Raw genomic sequence first — 19420 nt, 5'->3', positions numbered from 1 at the left:
ACCCCTAGACCTATAGAATTCGGCAACTACTTCACAAGGTGTAACCCTAGCCAAAATTATTCTCTCTCTCTCTCTCTCTCTCATCCTTTGCTTTTCGTGTTTGTGATTCCATTAGAGGTGCAACATGTGAGGTAGTCAAGCTTTCAAGAGTTGAGATCATCATTAGATTATTTATTATTATGAGATAACAAGAAAGGTATTCATCGAACCCTAGCTTCATATTGAATTTCTGAAATTGTATGCTAGTATTAGGGTTATTGCCTTGGAACTTCTATTTGCATGTATTACTAGAGAAAAACTTAGATCCAAAGCAATTAGGGTTTCATGAACACATAGGAATGTTGTTATGCTCAAAACCCATCAATGGTATCAGAGCCTAAGATGTTTTCTATTATATTTGATGCTATAGTGATCTGTCCAAATCGAAAACCAAAGTAGAATCGCAGTCTGCCTGATAAACTCGACGAGTTCCATAAGGAAATCGACGAATCGGATGAACTCGACGAGTCCATGCCCTGACCCGACGAGTTGACTCATCTGTTTGCAGATTTTTTGAATTTTTGATCTATTTTGGATTAGGATAATTACCATAAACTTTTTTTATCACTACAAATTGATTTTGTTAAATGGTAATCTAATTTCCTTATCCAAATAGATGGATTTGGTCAAATTTTAAGATAATTAAAAATTAGATGATTAATTAATTATTTAAAATTTGATTTAAATTATTTTGAAAAGTTTCAAATTTCACCCTCAAGTTTTGGAATTTAAAATTTAATTAAATTAATTTTGAAATATTAAATTCTAAAACCCTACTATTTTAAAAGTTTAAAATACAACCCTTATACTATTATAATATCAAAAGATTACTTATTATATATATATATATATATATATATATATATATATATATATATATATATATATATATATATATATATATATATGTATAAGATGAGTCAGACTTACAATTAGTAGGCCTCGTTCACAAAGCCAATCGGTATAAGGAAACTACCTATAATATGGTGGTTTAATGGGTGTCCACTCTCACCCACCGTTTCCTTTATTGGTGGAGGGTCGTTAGCCGAACAGGTAGGATAGGACATTATTTCCTCATTAGTAAGTATAATGATTAATATAAAGTAACTATTTTTTTCTAAATTCCTAATCTTAGTTACTTTAGGAAAATGTGAATTTGATGCTAATCCTTGAAATTGCACATTACACATTGTATAGTCATTAGTGAAGCGTGTGTAGTTAACCGAAACACTAAATTGGACTAACAAGGGAGGCAATGGGTAGCTTGTAAATTATCATAGATCAATGGACCATATGTGGTTAACCGACACATTGATTAGGTGGTAAATGATGACTAGAGTACCAAGCTAATTTGCATGGTTATTCACTCCTTGTTTGTGATCCTCGGTATCCCAATCACAAACTTTAAGGGCATAATCGAGATTAAACATGCCATTGGAAAGTTAAATGAATCTCAAAAGAATCTAGGAATTTCATTTCATTTAAAACCTAATTCTTTATTTCGTTTTTCATAGTGGAATTGGTAAATTGTCATTTACCTACCTTCAAATAATTTATAATTGGATTACGACATCCCACTTCCGAATTGTGAATTATTGTGTTGAGTCCTAGCCTTAATATTTCATTTGGGTGTTATATTAGGGATTCCTTATCTAATCAAAACTTTGTCTTTCTTCGTTTTCCGATGTCTGGACCAAAAAATGCTTCTAGCTCAACCTCCAACAACAACTCAAACAAATCCTTCTCACTCCTGAGCATATGTACGAGGATTACATTTGATGGTTCCAATACATTTGTATGGCTTTGCACTAGGAGGAAAAATAATATGTGATCGATAAACCATTGAACGAGATCGATGAGTCCAAAGCTACTCCTGAAGAAATAGGTGAGTATGGGGTTCACTAAAAGGATGCTACTAAGGTGTCATGAATTATGGTAGCCACTATGACTCCTAAGCTGCAGTGGTTCTATGAGGACTAATGGCCCTACGAGATGTGCAAGGACTTGATGGAAAAGTACCATCAAAGAGCATGTCAAGAGAGGTATGGGATAGTCACCTCGTTCATCACCACCAAAATGAGGGATGGAGATTCCATCACGATCCACTTGCAAAGAATGGAAAGATATGTGGATCGTCTATTGAAGTTGAATGTGAACTTTGATGAAGAGATGGCTATTGACATAGTCCTACAATCTCTACATCCTTGCTATGATCAGTGCAAGATTACTTAAAATATGAGCAATGAGGAAGTCACATTGAGCAAGCTTCAAGGCCTGCTAAGACTGCTGAAAGTGGATTAAAAGGGAAAAGTGTTGAATCCACTCCTACTCCTGCTGCTACTTTTTTCCTGGAAATCAGACAAGGTAAAGGGAAGAAGAGGAAAACTCCCTCGAAGAACTGGAAAGGAATGTCCCATGATGGATCTTATTCAAGTGGATCCAAAGCAGAAACTAGTTCTGCCACTCCCTCCTCCGATCCTGATGAAGCAGCGTCCTTCTAATGCCTTGATAAGGGGAATTGGAAGAGAAGCCACTCGAAATACTTGTAGGACATCAAGGATGTGAAGATAAATCCCTCATTCATGGGTATTTATACTATTCTATCTAATAACTCATCACATGCTAGTTCTTAGGTCCTTGATACAGATGTGGTTTTCACATTTGTTTTGATTTGCAAGGGCTAAAAATAAGTAGGGATGTGGAGTATCAGAAGATGAACTTAATTATGGGCAATAGAAAGTCGTATCCTATTACCAAGATCGGAGTTTACTCTTTTGTGCTTAATAGTAGGTTAGGCTTAGATTTGAATGACTGTTGCTACTCATCAGAGATGACGAGGAATATTATTTCTTTTCATAGTTTGTACAGACAAGGCTTTAGATTTTCATTTAATAATGAAATTGGTTCTATAAATGCTTATTCTAATGGTTTATTTTATTTTGAAGCATTTCCTTGTAATGGTGTATATGAAACTGTGATGGTTGTTGATATAATATGTTGCATATCAATTCGTCTAATGTTGTAGACAAGCCATGCTTATGGCATTGTTGTCTTGGACATGTTAACAAGAAGTGCATAGCCCAAATCCAAAAGGATGGAGTGTTGGAGTCATTTGACCTAAAATCAAATGTCACATACGAATCTTGTTTACTTGGAAAGATGACTGTCACACCCCAAAACCGGAACGGCGGGAACGTTCTCGGGTGGAGGACGTCATGTCAAGTATCAAAACATATGCAGTATAGTAATCAAAGTACAACAACCATTGCATAAATAGTAATAATTTTACTTAGGTTACATTTAGAAATAACATCAAAGTAAATACAGAGAAAAACATAGACTGCAGCTCGGTACAAGGCTGTCTACCCAAAAGCTCCCAGAGTGTACCTGCCTACTGATGACCTGAGAATACAAGATATTTTGAAAGCGAGTATCAACATTTAAATACTGGTGAGTTCATAAGTATTTAATGACAATGGTATAAATACATGTTTTCCTTCGAAATAATCACATAAAAGATGGTTGTTTAGAATTTACAGAGTATTAGAATCCTTTCCCAAAAATCCCATATTTTCTAATAAAAAATGTTCTTCTACCAAGACCCAGTTGTTTTATGTTTAAACAAAAGAGTATCTCTACTAAAAGCAGTCTTCTACCAAGACTCGACTGTTTTATGTTTAAGGAGTATTTTTCCCCCAAAAGTACTATCATTATCAAAATATAGTTTCTACTTTTAAAGAATATGTGAGAAAATCACAAGCAGAAGTATTAGGGAAAATAATATTTTACTTCAGCAGTAATGTTGCTGACTAAAGGTAAATAAAACATAGACTCCAGGTGGTATGGTATGAACCAATACGCCTCGCAAAGTCTAAAGGAATGAAATACAGACTCCAGGTGGTATTGAATGAACCAATACGCCTCGCAGAGTCTAAAAGAAAGAAATACAAACTCCAGTTGGTATTGAATGAACTAATACGCCTCGCAAAGTCTAAAAGAATGAAATACAGACTCCAGGTGGTATTAAATGAACCAATACGCCTCGCAAAGTCTAAAAGAATCTTTAATCCTAAGTGGGTTTATTTAAAGATTTAAAACGTGGCCTAGTGTATAACTAGGAAGGTATATATATATATATATATATATATATATATATATATATATATATATATATATATATAAGGATTATTTTATATATAGAAAATACCAGATGATACTTATTACCTTAATACCATGAATTATAAGGTAACTCTAGAGATACTCATAACCATACTGATTGACAATCGAATACTTTGACGACCTGCTGGCATCAGAGTGAATGTGACATTTGTCACCCCTTGGCTTGGTCGGCCGGGACTGTGGCTAGCAGTCAGGATGTGGGAGTGTCTGTCCCGTATATATCTATACACACAATGTCCGCTCTCCTTCCAGAAGACTCTGGTTACCAACTTGACAACGGTGAAATCCGCGTCATGAGGATGCATCTCGTATTTTGATTTCTATAAACCTTTCCTTTTACTAACAGTATATGCTTTAGACTATAGATACAACTAAGTTCTCCTTCATGAGTGTTATGGTTGGTTTCTAAACTATGCCTATTATAGTTTACTTGAGAGGTTATCTAGATGCCTTCGCTACCCAAAACTGATGAATTCTGCTGATAGAACTTTTATGACTATATATGTATACATGATGTGTAACAAATATTTAAACGACTTTCGGGTGGATAACTATTACCCTAAAGCCACATCCAAACACGGAAAAGGAATTAAGGCGAGTTAGCCTTGCTATGTCCTTTAAACATTAATTATATAACTATACATATACAGGCATGCATTTAACAATACAAGAGTATAAATTTTTTTTGGTAAAACCTTCGAAAAAGATTTATTAAACTAAAAAGGGATTTTTTTTTTACTTTAAAAGAGATTTGAAAAACAAGGTTTGAAAACCTTTAACTAGATAAAGTGGTTTATCATGCAAAGATCTATAAATAATGATTTATGACTTGATGTCAGTTTATAAAAACAAGATTTGAAAAGCTTTGGTTGGATAAAAACAGTTTAACATACATAAATCTATTTGCTAGATAGTTATTAATCACATGCGATTGATCTAATAACTTACTAGTTCAACTTGTATTCCCCCCATAAAATCATTTAAAATCATTTAAAAGGTTGATTAAGGGGTATGAACTCACCTGTCGTGGTGATTCGGATGAGCGGACGGTATAGGATGCTAAGTGTCAAGTGAGGACTTGACCACATACGCGAATCCAATTTAACATGTAATGATACATTTAAGTATCTAATTAGTCATTTAACAACTAATTATGCAAGAAAAGACATCCTAATACATGAAAACACTTTACCACAAGTGCTAGGAGTACTAAAGGTTGCATATAAAGGGTGTATGGCCTCACTTTGGAGTTTACTCCTCAAATGGTGGCCCTTAAGGGTGTTTATGGTTTCAAGACCATTTCACCCATGAGTTTATGACCGTAAACTCATGGGAGTGTTGTCATTGAGTGTTCAAAGGTCTTATACTATTCAAGGAATTATGCTAGGCTCGAATCAAGGGCTATGGAAGTGATTGGGGCTCGAAATGACCTCCTTTTTGGAGTTTACGGTTCTTGAACCAGTCCTTGGGGAGTTTATGGTCGTAAACACATGGGTTTATGGCCATAAACTCATGTTTCCCCATTCCTTATGTGTTTTGGTGCATCTAGGTTAAGCATGCAAACTTCTAGTCACTTATACAAGCGATTGAAAGTGTTAAGGGCATCAAAACACCCTTTTGAGGGTGTTTACGGTTTGGGAGATCCCCAAACCGTAAACACATGTTCTTGGGGGGTTTTTGGTGTTCAATCCATTGTTTAACATGTATTCTAAGAAAATAACTTGATGGGAGGAGTGTACTTACGATCTAGGAGCTCGAATGATCGATTTTGGCCCAAGAACACTAGTGTGTTCTTGGTGTTCTTGAGGAACACTTGAAGATCTATGATAAAGACAAGATTTCATGGATGATATCGTATAAAAACACTAGATTAAGTGTTATATGAACGCATCTAGCAAGAAAGCACTTACATTTTGGCGAATTTGATGGAAAAGTGATATGATACTTGAGAGAAAACTTGGGTGTTCTTGAAGTTGGAAGTCAAAAATGAGCATAAAATGATTAAGTGTCATATTTATACCCTTTGGGATTTACGGCCGTAAACTCCATGTTTACGTCCGTAAACTCCAAACTCTTGGATTTTCGCGACTTATGTGATATACGACAAACTCTAAAGTATACTTCCTTTTATTTATCCGCTGACGAATATATAAAATAATATATTCAAACGGACTTAAAACCGGCCAAAAATGTTTTGAGATGAATTTGGCTAATTTTTGAAGTGCTTGACTGCGGAGTTGAAACGAATGGAAATTCCGGGTTGTCATATCATCCCCCCCCCATTAGAGGGAATTTTGTCCCGAAATTAGAGTTCAAGCACACACATAGATGGAATTGAGCGAAGCAAAAAATGAGGATGCTTTAGGCTTAACAATTCTTCTCTCGGTCCATTATCCCTATAGGTTCTTCTACGAGGTTGGGCTCTCTTTGATTTCGACCTTGACGAGAGGGGTTTCGAGAGTAGCGTCGGACAAGCACTTTTTCAAGTCTAAGACGTGGATAGGTTTGGGTGGAAATTCACGGAATTCCAAAAGTAATTGGAGTCCGACGGGGGTTGGACCAATTTTTATCAAGAATCTTAGATGGTCCTAAACTATTGGGAAGATAGAGCTTTTCAGTACTTAGAACGTAATGTACTTACATGGTCATATCATCACTCGACGTGATCTCCATTCTGAAGTTCCAAAATTTCCTTCACACTGGGGGTGTGGTGTACTCTCCGGTTTGGTTCTTAGAAGGATCAGATCGACTTCGGATTCTTACTTCTTAATAGTTTGCTTTCGGAGGTTTTCTGGATCGTCGGATGTATCGGCTATGTTTTGTCCTCTATTGGTTACGTGACTTCTATCCCGACCTAGTGCAAAATGGACTTACACTTCTAACTCTTGAGGTGTTTCTAACGGAAACTTTCGAGGTCGGTGAGATATGAGGGGTTTTACCAAACGATGCTTAGAAAAATTTAAGTTTTCATTATCATCTTATGGATGCTTTCACAGCACGATCCTTAAACGGAAAAAATCATGCTCTTACTCTGTAACAGCCCGGATTTCCAGGTATCTTCTAATCATATAATTTTGGTGTTTTGTGTGGGGACTCGGCGAGTTGGAGCTCAAACTCGCCGAGTAGGATCGCGGTTTTGGACGCGGGTTCGCGCCTGGACTCGGCGAGTCCAGGGAATGGACTCGGCGAGTCCGCGCTGTTTAATGAAACCCTAATTTCTCGGTCCTAAGCCCTAATGAAAGGACATTATGGCCCTTCATTGTGGCTACCTTGACCTTGAGAGCACCCAAAGTAGCTGAGGGTTCCTGTGAGTGAGATAAGAGGCCATTATTCACCATTTTTGTGTGTAATTGCAAGAAAGGAAGGGGAAAGTCAAGCTAGAAGAGTTGGGGAGCTTGGATCTACTTCCATTTCGTCAGGGGAAGCTTCTTGAGGTATCATTCAGAGCTTATTTCCGTGTTTTTGTTGATTTGGTTAGATCTAGGATTTCTTCATGCCTTGTTTGCTTTGTAATTGAAGTGTGAGAGGTCCCATGGGGATATGGTACCTAGATCTGGACCTTAGCAGGTCCAGAGAGTCCCTAATGCCATGCTTTATGTCCTCCCTTTTGGGTTAGAGACTAGGGTTGCCATCTTAGAGGCCTTTTCTTCAAAAAGAGCCTTGTTGGTGTTGCATGGTAGCCAAGACTGTGACTTTACGTGATGAATGAGCTTAGGAGGGCCAGATCTATGAGTGGATGAAACGGATCTGACCTCAGAAGCGAGATTGAGTTGGTGCATGGCATGGACTCGTCGTGTCTGAAGAACAAACTCGGCGAGTAGCATGAAGATTGTCCTTAACCATTCGGTGAGTGGTCCTGCCGAGTTATGGGTTGACTCAGTGAGTCAGGGAGAGTTGGAGAGGGTTGACAGGTGGACTGAGTCGAGCTAGAACTCGTCGAGTTGTTCTTGAGACTCGGCGAGTTGAGTCGTAGTGGCCCCGCGATTCATGCCAGGTGGAACTCGTCGAGTCAGGGGCGTACTCAACGTGTCGAAAGAGAATCCTAGAGAGTTGGTGAAAACGTGTAGACTCGCCGAGTCGCTTTAGTGCACTCGCCGAGTCCGGTCAAAGTTGACCGTTGACCAGAGTTGACCAGTGTAGACTCGATAGGGGTAGTCAACCTTAGTGGTAAAAGTGTTAATTAGAGATATACGATGTTATAGGAGGATTATAGCTCGGGGGATCGAGCACGAGTGATTTCCAGGATTCGCGAGTTATCGAGATATACGAGGTGAGTCTTCTCACTATACTTTACCTTGAGTAGGTAGTCAGAGTTATGTGACAGAGTATTTGTATGCTATATGTATGTGATGTGTTGTATTGCATTATTTCTATGTGATTTATGCTGTGCATGCTTATACAGATGGAACCGGAAGGTTCATAGAGCTAGAACCTGAGGGTTCACAAAGTTTGGGTGCACGGACCCACAGAGTTATAGCCTCGAGTGGCTAATATTTGTTATATGTGGTATTTTGGTGAACTCACTAAGCTTTGTGCTTATAGTGTTAGTGTTGTTTGTTTTAGGTACTAGTGATGACCGTGGGAAGGCGCCGGCTTGATCTGTACACACGCATGGGATTTTTATGATATGTGATCTTGGGACATTTTATTATGTGAATTGGAGTTTTAAACTTGATGTTTTATGAAAATTAAATGAAAAATGATTTTATATTATGCGAAAAATTATTTTGAAATTCACGGTGTTACAAGTTGGTATCAGAGCCTTGGTTTGAGGGATTCGAGTACACCTTCGGGCATATTTGAACTCAAACTGAGGATTTGAGAAGTATTTTCAGAAGGAGTAAAAGATTTTTGGAATAACGCAGAGCAGAGTTGTGTGTACGATCAGTCCGCGCCCGAACGGTGATTTCCCAAAATACCCTCATGTTATGTGATATTGATATTGATATGATGTATTCGCATGCTAGAGTAGGCTAGGTATTCCTATTAGGGCTAGAGTCTCCTGATTTGTGATGCCTTAGCCTAGGAAGAGGTGAGCTGCTATGAGATGCTTGAGAGTGAGTAGGTAACAGCGAGGGGCTTGTGAGAGATCTATTAGAGAGTGGCCTATGCATGATAGAGTACTTGGAAATTGGGATCTGAAGAGGAGGACTTGAGGTGTATTCTGATATGGTGCAGACAGTAGTATTGGGCCAGTACAACTGAAAGCACTGGAGCGGTGTACAGCCCATGTAAGAATCTTTGGAATACCAAGGACCAAGGAGGAATGAGTTGTCGAGTGTGAGTATACTCGAATGGGTTCTAAGTTATCATATGTAGTGTTTCAGAGGCAGATCATGGTGAGGACACGTTTGATGCCTGAGAGCAGTGGTGCCAGTGATGAGGAGATCCGCCGGATCATCCACGTGGAGGTGGCTGCGGCCATCAGGGCAGAGATACCAGAGATGTTCGGGTCTATTAAGACCATGCTGATTGAGACCTTTGACGAGCGTTATGCCGCTCTTTCCGAGGCTGCTGTTGCAGCGGCCACCGCAGCTATTGCTACCGCGAGGCCGCAAGGTGGGGATGCGTTGTTGTTCTAGGAGTTCAGCAACACAAAACCACCGGAGTTTGATGGGACCCAGGATCCGGTGGCAGCTATGAGGTGGATTTCTGATATAGAGGGGTGTTTCTTCACTTGCTCATCTCTTGAGCATTTAAAGGTCCGGTTTGCGTTGAACCAGCTTCGCTTGGGAGCGAAGGACTGGTGGAAGTTTGTGACGGCGCATTTTACGCCTGCTGAGATTGCGGCAATGACCTGGGAGAGGTTCACTACCATGTTCCGAGATGAGCACATTCCCCAGGTGGAGAGGGAGCATCTGGCTGAGGAGTTTCTGACCCTCAAGTAGGGTACTGAGTCTGTTACAGTGATCACCAGGATGTTCCATGAGAGGGCGATGTTCTGCCCTAAGCACGTGTCTACGGAGCAGGCACGTATGAGCCGCTATCTGAGTATCTTGAGGTGAGACATTCGGAAGTTCGTGGCGAACTCCTCGTATCGAACGTTTGCCGAGCTTCAGGCAAATGCTCGGAAGAGGGAGATTGAGCTAGAGACTCAGGCCTGGGAGGAGGCGGAGTCTCAGGGGAGGGATCGGCGACCGGCGTAGTCTCAGCCGGCAGCCAAGCGGGCCAAGCCCGCTAATCCCAAGCCAGGGAGCCAGAAGGGCCGCACTTGTGGAAAGTGTGGCAAGGGTCATGACGGAGTCTGCAGAGCGGGATCTTGCTACAAGTGTCGCAAGGAGGGGCATATGGCCAAGGACTGCCCCAAAGGGTTTGCGGTGTGTTTCCACAGCAATCAGACCGGACACCGGAAGGCAGAGTGTCCGCAGTTGCGAGGATCATCTCAGGGAGCACCTCAAGGATCTGCCCCTGCCGCCATCAGAGCTACCGAGAGTCAGCCAGTGAAGGCCGAAGCGCCAAGGGCACGAGGGAGAGCTTTTCAGCTGACCGCGGAGGAGGTCCGCGCAGCGCCCGATGTCGTTGCTGGTATGTATTCTTTCATGTATTTATTTTGATGTTGAGATATTATGCTTATGTTATGTTGTGCGTAGGTACTTTTCTTGTGAATTCTGTACCTGCCTTGGTGTTATTTGACTCGGGTGCGAGTCGGTCTTTTGTATCTTTGGCTTTTAGCCAGCATATCAGTGTTAGTCGTGAGGCGCTGAGTCGGCCTCTGAGAGTTTCCATAGCTGATGAGAGGGTGATATATGCCACGGAGGTTCTCCGAGGTTGTGTAGTCGAGATTTTCGGTGTTGAGTTCCCGATTGATTTGGTCCCTATTACGATGGGAGATGTCTGTGTCATTGTGGGCATGGATTGGTTGAGCAGGTTTGGTGCGGTTATCGACTACGAGCGTCAGCTGGTGACCATACGAGACCCTAGTGGGGGAGTTCTTTCGGTGTATGGCGAGGGTACGCGTTCAGGATCAGCGTTTTGTTCAGCCGCTAGAGCGAGGAAGTGTCTACAGCAGGGCTGTAAGGGTTTTGTGGCGTATGTGATGGATACGCGGGTGGGTTCCGACATACCGAGTTCAGTTGAGGAGGTTCCGGTGGTGCGTGAGTTCCCGGATGTGTTTCCCGAGGAGTTGCCGGGTGTGCCTCCTGTGAGGCAAGTGGAGTTCAGTATCGATTTGGTTCCGGGGGCCGCGCCTATCACCAAGGTGCCTTATCGTCTTGCACCTCCAGAGATGCAAGAGTTATCCTCGCAGCTTCAGGAGCTGCTGGGGAAGGGGTTTATTCGGCCGAGCAGCTCGCTGTGAGGAGCGCCTATCCTGTTCGTCAAGAAGAAGGATGGTTCACACCGGATGTGCATTGATTACCGGGAGTTGAACAAGCTAACGGTCAAGAACCGTTACCCATTACCGAGGATCGACGATTTATTCGATAAGTTGCAGGGAGCATCTTGGTTCTCCAAGATCGATTTGAGCTCTGGATACCATCAGGTGAGGGTGCGGGAGGAGGACGTCCAGAATACAGCGTTCAGGATGCGTTATGGGCATTATGAGTTCGTGGTGATGCCTTTTGGGCTAACCAATGCCTCGGCGGTGTTCATGGATCTCATAAACCGAGTGTGTAGGCTGATGCTGGATCGGTCAGTGATTGTGTTTATCGACGACATTCTGGTATATTCGAGATCTAGAGAGCAGCATGAGGAGCATTTGAGAGAGGTTCTCGGGGTTCTGAGATCAGAGAAGCTTTATGCCAAATTCTCCAAGTGTGATTTCTGGTTGCGGAAGGTCCAGTTCTTAGGACATCTCGTTAACCAGGAAGGGATATTGGTCGATCCGGCCAAAGTTGAGGTAGTGATGAGTTGGGAGGTGCCGAGGTCACCCTCCGAGATCAGGAGTTTCCTAGGATTGGCAGGGTATTATCGGAGGTTTATCAAGGATTTCTCCAAGATCGCAGTACCACTCACCAGATAGACCTGGAAGGGTGTTGCTTTTTCATGGGGCCCCGAGCAGCAGGCCTCCTTTGAGACACTTCGCCAAAGGTTGTGCGAAGCCCCGGTGTTAGCCCTCCTAGATGGGATGGAGGACTTTATGGTATACTGTGATGCATCGATTATGGGGTTGGGAGCGGTGCTGATGCAGAGAGGGCATGTGATAGCATATGCATCGAGGCAGCTGAAGCCTCATGAGACGAGATATCCCACCCATGACCTAGAGTTGGGGGCAGTGGTGTTTGCCCTCAAGATTTGGCATCACTACCTGTATGGGGTTCGGTGTATGATATACACGGACAATAAGAGTTTGAAGTATTTGATAGATCAGCCCAACCTAAATATGCGTCAGAGAAGGTGGTTGGACGTGGTCAAGGATTATGATTGTGAGATCCTGTACCACCCAGGCAAGGCTAATGTGGTAGCCGATGCATTGAGTCGCAGGGCGGAGAGCACCCCACTGCGGGAGGTATGTTTGAGATTGACCGTGATAGCTCTAGTATTGGATGCCATTCGTGGGGCACAGGCCGAGGCTGTGCAACCTGAGATGCAGAAGAGGGAACAGGTTGTTGGTTTGGTTTTTGAGTTCGTTACCGATGGTCGAGGGCTTATGACATTTCAGGGGCGTATCTGTGTGCCGTTTGTGGGAGGAACGCGTACCATTTTGATGGAGGAGGCTCATCGGTCGAAATTTTCGATACATCCGGGGGCCACTAAGATGTTTTTGGATCTGAGAAAGGAGTATTGGTGGCCCTGTATGAAGGGGGATGTCACGTGGTTTGTTGAGAGGTGCTTGACCTGCCGTAGGGTTAAGGCCGAGCACCAGAGGCCGCATGGTAAGTTGAAGCAATTGGAGGTTCGCGAATGGAAGTGGGAACAGATCGCTACGGATTTCATCACCAAATTGCCGAGGACTGCCAGAGGAGTTGATGCAATTTGGGTGATTGTGGAAAGATTGACGAAGAGCGCTGATTTCCTTGCTATCAGCGAGAGTTCTTCAGCAGAGAAATTGGCGGAGGTATATGTGAGGGAAGTGGTATCTCGGCATGGGGTGCCGATCTCGATTGTTTCAGACCGTGATGTGCGTTTCACTTCCATATTCTGGAAGAAGTTTCATAAGGAGTTGGGTACTAGACTGCATTTTAGTACCGCATATGATCCCCAGACAGACGGTCAGAGTGAGCGGACGATTCAGACGCTCGAGGACATGCTTCGAGCATGTGTATTGGATTTCGGGGGCAGCTGGGATGCATATTTGCCCTTGGCAGAGTTTTCCTACAACAACAACCATCATTCGAGCATTGGTATGCCACCCTTTGAGCTGTTGTATGGGAGGAGGTGTCGGACCCCCATTTGTTGGGGAGAGGTTGGACAGAGGGTGATGGGCAGTACGGAGATCGTGCTTCAGACGACAGAGCAGCTCCAGCAGGTCAGATAGAGGTTGTTGACCGCTCAGAGCCGACAGAAGAGTTATGCAGATAGACGCCGGTCCGAGCTTGAGTTTTAGGTCGGTGACCTTGTTCTCCTGAAGGTCTCCCCTTGGAAAGGAGTGATTCGATTTAGGAAGAGGGGCAAGTTGGGGCCCCGATATATCGGACCTTTTCGTGTGATCGCAAGGGTAGGCCGGGTAGCCTATCGTTTGGATTTGCCAGCAGAGTTGGGGCAGATTCACGACACTTTTCATGTGTTGCAGCTGAGGAAGTGTATAGCTGACGAGTCGGTAGTAGTTCCATTAGAGGATATTCAAGTGGATGCGAGCCTCAATTATGCCGAGAGACCAGTGGCCATCAGAGATCGGAAGATCAGGGTTTTGAGGAACAAGGAGGTACCTCTGGTGTTAGTTCAGTGGCAGCATTGGAAGGGTTCAGAGATGACCTGGGAGCCGGAGCGTGAGATGCGTGAGCAGCATCCAGAGCTGTTTGCAGAGCGAGACTTCGAGGGCGAAGTCTAGTTCTAGTGGGGGAGAATTGTAACAGTCCGGATTTCCAGGTATCTTCTAATCATATAATTTTGGTGTTTTGTGTGGGGACTCGGCGAATTGGAGCTCAAACTCGCTGAGTAGGATGGCGGTTTTGGACGCGGGTTCGCGCATGGACTCGGCGAGTCCGCACTGTTTAATGAAACCCTAATTTCCCGGTCCTAAGCCCTATTTAAAGGACCTTATGGCCCTTCATTGCGGCTACCTTGACCTTGAGAGCACCCAAAGCAGCTGAGGGTTCCTGTGAGTGAGATAAGAGGCCATTATTCACCATTTTTGTGTGTAATTGCAAGAAAGGAAGGGGAAAGTCAAGCTAGAAGAGTTAGGGAGCTTGGATCTACTTCCATTTCGTCAGGGGAAGCTTCTTGAGGTATCATTCAGAGCTTATTTCTGTGTTTTTGTTGATTTGGTTAGATCTAGGGTTTCTTCATGCCTTGTTTGCTTTGTAATTGAAGTGTGAGAGGTCCCATGGGGATATGGTACCTAGATCTGGACCTTAGCAGGTCCAGAGAGTCCCTAATGCCATGCTTTATGTCCTCCCTTTTGGGTTAGAGACTAGGGTTGCCATCTTAGAGGCCTTTTCTTCAAAAAGAGCCTTGTTGGTGCTGCATGGTAGCCAAGACTGTGACTTTACGTGATGAATGAGCCTAGGAGGGCCAGATCTATGAGTGGATGAAACGGATTTGACCTCAGAAGCGAGATTGAGTTGGTGCATGGCATGGACTCGCCGAGTCTTAAGAACAGACTCGGCGAGTAGCATGAAGATTGTCCTTAACCAGTCAGTGAGTGGTCCTGCCGAGTTATGGGTTAACTCAGTGAGTCAGGGAGAGTTGGAGAGGGTTGACAGGTGGACTGAGTCGAGCTGGAACTCGTCAAGTTGATCTTGAGACTTGGCGAGTTGAGTCGTGGTGGCCCCGCGATTCATGCCAGGTGGAACTCGTCGAGTCAGGGGCGTACTCGACGTGTCGAAAGAGAATCCTAGAGAGTTGGTGAAAACGTGTAGACTCGCCGAGTCGCTTTAGTGCACTCGCCGAGTCCGGTCAAAGTTGACCGTTGACCAGAGTTGATCAGTGTTGACTCAATAGGGGTAGTCAACCTTAGTGGTAAAAGTGTTAATTAGAGATATACGATGTTATAGGAGGATTATAGCTCGGGGGATCGAGCACGAGTGATTTCCAGGATTCGCGAGTTATCGAGATATACGAGGTGAGTCTTCTCACTATACTTTACCTTGAGTAGGTAATCGGAGTTATGTGACAGAGTATTTGTATGCTATATGTATGTGATGTGTTGTACTGCATTATTTCTATGTGATTTATGCTGTGCATGCTTATAGAGATGGAACCGGAAGGTTCATAGAGTTAGAACCTGTGGGTTCACAGAGTTTGGGTGCACGGACCCACAGAGTTATAGCCTCGAGTGGCTAATATTTGTTAGATGTGGTATTTTGGGGAACTCACTAAGCTTTGTGCTTACAGTGTTAGTGTTGTTTGTTTCAGGTACTAGTGATGACTGTGGGAAGGCGCCGGCTTGATCTGTACACACACATGGGATTTTTATGATATGTGATCTTGGGACTTTGTATTATGTGAATTGGAGTTTTAAACTTGATGTTTTATGAAAATTAAATGAAAAATGATTTTATATTATGTGAAAAATTATTTTGAAATTCACGGTGTTACATACTCACTTCGTTGTTTCACGGATAGCAGTCTCCGATCAGGGTTAACTTAGCCCTTAGAGATTTTCTGAAGTGTTGGACTACTTCACGAGGTGGCTCTACCATTTCGTTTGAGATAGTATTCTTTGGAACACATAGTAGTCTTATACATCTCTAAGACATGTCCCATTCTCCCATGGGTCGGCTCCCTCCAGTTTGTAGGAAGCACGTTCTTGTATCACCCATCGACTAACACCTAAACTGGTGTCAAGTCTCCAATCTCTTTATGATCTGGGTTATAAGTCTCCAATCTCTTTATGATCTTGTAGAGTGTAGCCCATCGTCTATAGGGCGATGGTGACTTCTCTAACGTGAGGAGGCGGCGAGTCCTAGGCACTACTCATCTGTAACTGGATGGACGATGTGCCTAAGTAGTGCAAGTATTACTTGCAACTACTCTTCCGGTACTTTTGAGTTTTCTCGATCTAGATTAAATCTGGAGACTATAGAGTTCGGTCACTCCGAATTTCAAATTTTCTCATCCATGCTTCTCAAGGTTTAACTTGTCATAACTTTCAGGTTTGTGGGATATCTGCTGAGATGCTTAATATGTGGGATTAAGCGTGAATGGATGGTCGTCGTCAATGTTTTTGACTCTTACGACTTGAGTTACTTTTCCTGACTTAGGGTGTTAGCTACTATGTTGGCTTAACCGGGATGACAACAAATTTCGGATTTTGTGGTCATTTTAGTAGCTCAACCAATGTGGTTTTCTTGACTCCAACTCCTTTTCGATGGGACAGGATGAAGGGTCTTATTATATGGTTCGTGGTAGAGCTCATACTCAGCTTAATCACTAATACTCGGTGTATGGAAGTTGTATATAATTGAGATCGACGGGATGTTCAGTTATGTGGCCCCACCCCAGACCCACAACCCAACGAGGAACAGGGAGTAGGGAGGAAGCACACATCTTAAATCTTATTGATCTAAATTATATACCACTCTAATTCATATACTCAGTAGTAGTAAGTTAATCCTGTGAGTTCTTTCTCTTGATTCATGAACCTGGTTGTGAGGTGCTAAGGGTCTTTTTGGGGGATCTTCTGAGAAGGCCTCGGGCGATTATTGTCTTCTGGGATACTAATAAGTTAAAAACTAACTTGAAGATCGATTAGATCTTTATAACAGGTAAAATAATAAACAAGAAAACTATAAGAACACAAGAATGGATCAAAGTGTGTCGAATGATTGATCAACAATCCTCAGCAGAGCTCGATAAAGAACTTCCGCTGTAGAGGATTTAGGGTTTACAAGAACGATGAAGAAATAATGCACTGATCTATCGTAATAATCTTTTCTATCGTTATCGCTATCAATCGTTAACCTAATATGCATGCAAGCATATATATTTATACTAAACCCTATCAGCTCTCGGTTGGACAGACCCAAACCGGAGTAACAAAACATGGACTAATAAACGAGCCCAATAGACGCAATACATAACAAATTCGCTACTCAACAATCCCCCCCTTTGCGTCAAATTGGAGTGAGATTACTTCTTCTTCTTGCTTGGGCCAGCAGCGGGAACTTTCTTCTTTACAGTTTCAAACAGACGTGAGATAAGCGCCAGGATCGTCTGTCTGAACCGAATGTACCATTGTATCATGTCGTCAAAATACTTGATATCATCCGCTGTATTATCCTTGCATCTGTGGATGATCCCTAACACATGCTCTAGGCAAGCAGTGGTGTACAGATGTTTATCAGCTAAGGAAAAAAGACATTTCTGTCCTTCATTCCTAGTGAACATGACTGATTTTCGCCTCGCGTCAATTTTGCCCATCTGCATCTGGTTCAGATCACTGGCCGAGCCAACATGAGATATTGTTGGTTTCTTCTTGAAGACGCTTGCAATCTCCTGATCCATCAGTGCGACTTCCATGATGTAGCACACGAGCATCCTCTTGAGATGGTCGATGATCGGACCATATTCAGCTTCGTTGGTCAGTAGGATGTTGTGCAAGATGATCCAGTCATGGGGATTGAGGTTCGGAAGATCTGCTAAAGAAATGGCATGTTCGGTTTTGGCAGATCCCCTGAGCACCTTGAACCGAACGTTGATAAACTTCCCTTCAGTGTACGGTTTCAAGACCCGAACGTTGATGATCTTCTGAGCGCTCTAGGTTTGATATTGAGGTTGAGCAGCCTTCAGATAGAAATCAATCAAGTCCCGATCAACCTGCGAATGAGGATGAGGGAACTCGGCAATGTTGGCGAAGGCGTGAAAGATGAACGCCTTTCGGGTCAGTGGCATGTCGAACTGAGAGTCGACAATATTGGAACAGTCAAAAGAAATAACTAGTTCCAGCCACAAGATGCTCGGAGTGTCAATTGCTTCCTTTATCATCCTCTCGAGAGTCCAAGCAGGAAAAAGAGTTTTCCTACTCTCGAGAAGGTCGTGGGCTTCCTTCTATCTTCGTTCAACTTCTTTAGCTTCTCTTGCCACACGAGCACTATCATTAGCCTCATTGCGTCGACTTTTACGTTTCAACAAGTCGGCAATGGTTTCTTTGTCTTCTTCCTCTTCTTCCTCAGCAAGCTTCTTGCCTTTATCTTTCACACCCGAACCGGAGGCTTGGCCTACAGGATGAGGTTCGGTTGTGTGAGTTGCCTTTGAGGAATGAGGTGGTTGAGATCCCGACTCCTTTTCTCCCCCTTGTTTCCGATTGGACACGAAATCGGGTAGCCCTTCAATTTTGCTTAACAGATCCAGGGCAGGAGCGAGCTTCTCTGCAAGGGTACGCCTCACAGAATGGTTAAGAATCGGATCATGTGCTTCGAGGATGTTGGAGATGGATGAGTGGACATCCGAAACACACGATTTAATAACCTCCTGTTCGGACCGAAGAGTGTCAATCTGTTGTTGAGAATGGGAAAGTTGAGCACTCTTGACCTTCAGGGCAGTGGTCTTCTTTGCCAAGAGATCCATCAACGAGTTCTCAGCAGCCAAATCTTCTTGGAGTTTTGAGAGATGCTCGTCAATAGAAGCACGGAAGGCTGAGTTGTCGTCTGTGAACGATTGACGAAGTGAAGCGAAAGACTTCAACTCAGTAGAGACAAACGTGGCCAACTGTTGAACAATTGGTTCCAACGTAGTCTTGGTTGCATCAGCACTCTCTTGTAAAGACTTTAACAAGGCAGAGGCATCAGAAAATAGTTTATTGACTTTTTCGGTCGCAACCTGGCAGGCTTTCGTTGAGGCATCGATGGCGGAGGTTGTAGAAGCGATAGAATCTTGCTGAGCCCTTGAGAAAGCATCAACAATCTTCTGAATAGCAGCTTCAGAGAGGGATGATTGAGACGTAGAAGAAGAGGTAATGAGCAAGTCGACCTTGTCATGGAGCTCCTTAAGATGTTTCTTTGTGACCGGAGCGTCATCATCATCATCGCTCTGCACTTGAAACGGACTGTAGTAGACCGAATCAAACGTCATGTTTTCCCCGCCAAGGAAAGTGTCATCTCCGTCAGAGGCATGACCGGGAGATGGTGGTGGTGGTGAAGCTGGTGGTTCAGTGGTATGGGTA

The sequence above is a fragment of the Lactuca sativa genome, chromosome 5, assembly GCF_002870075.4.
Source record: "Lactuca sativa cultivar Salinas chromosome 5, Lsat_Salinas_v11, whole genome shotgun sequence".
In the NCBI taxonomy this organism is placed as follows: domain Eukaryota; kingdom Viridiplantae; phylum Streptophyta; class Magnoliopsida; order Asterales; family Asteraceae; genus Lactuca; species Lactuca sativa.
This window is presented reverse-complemented; position numbering follows the sequence as displayed.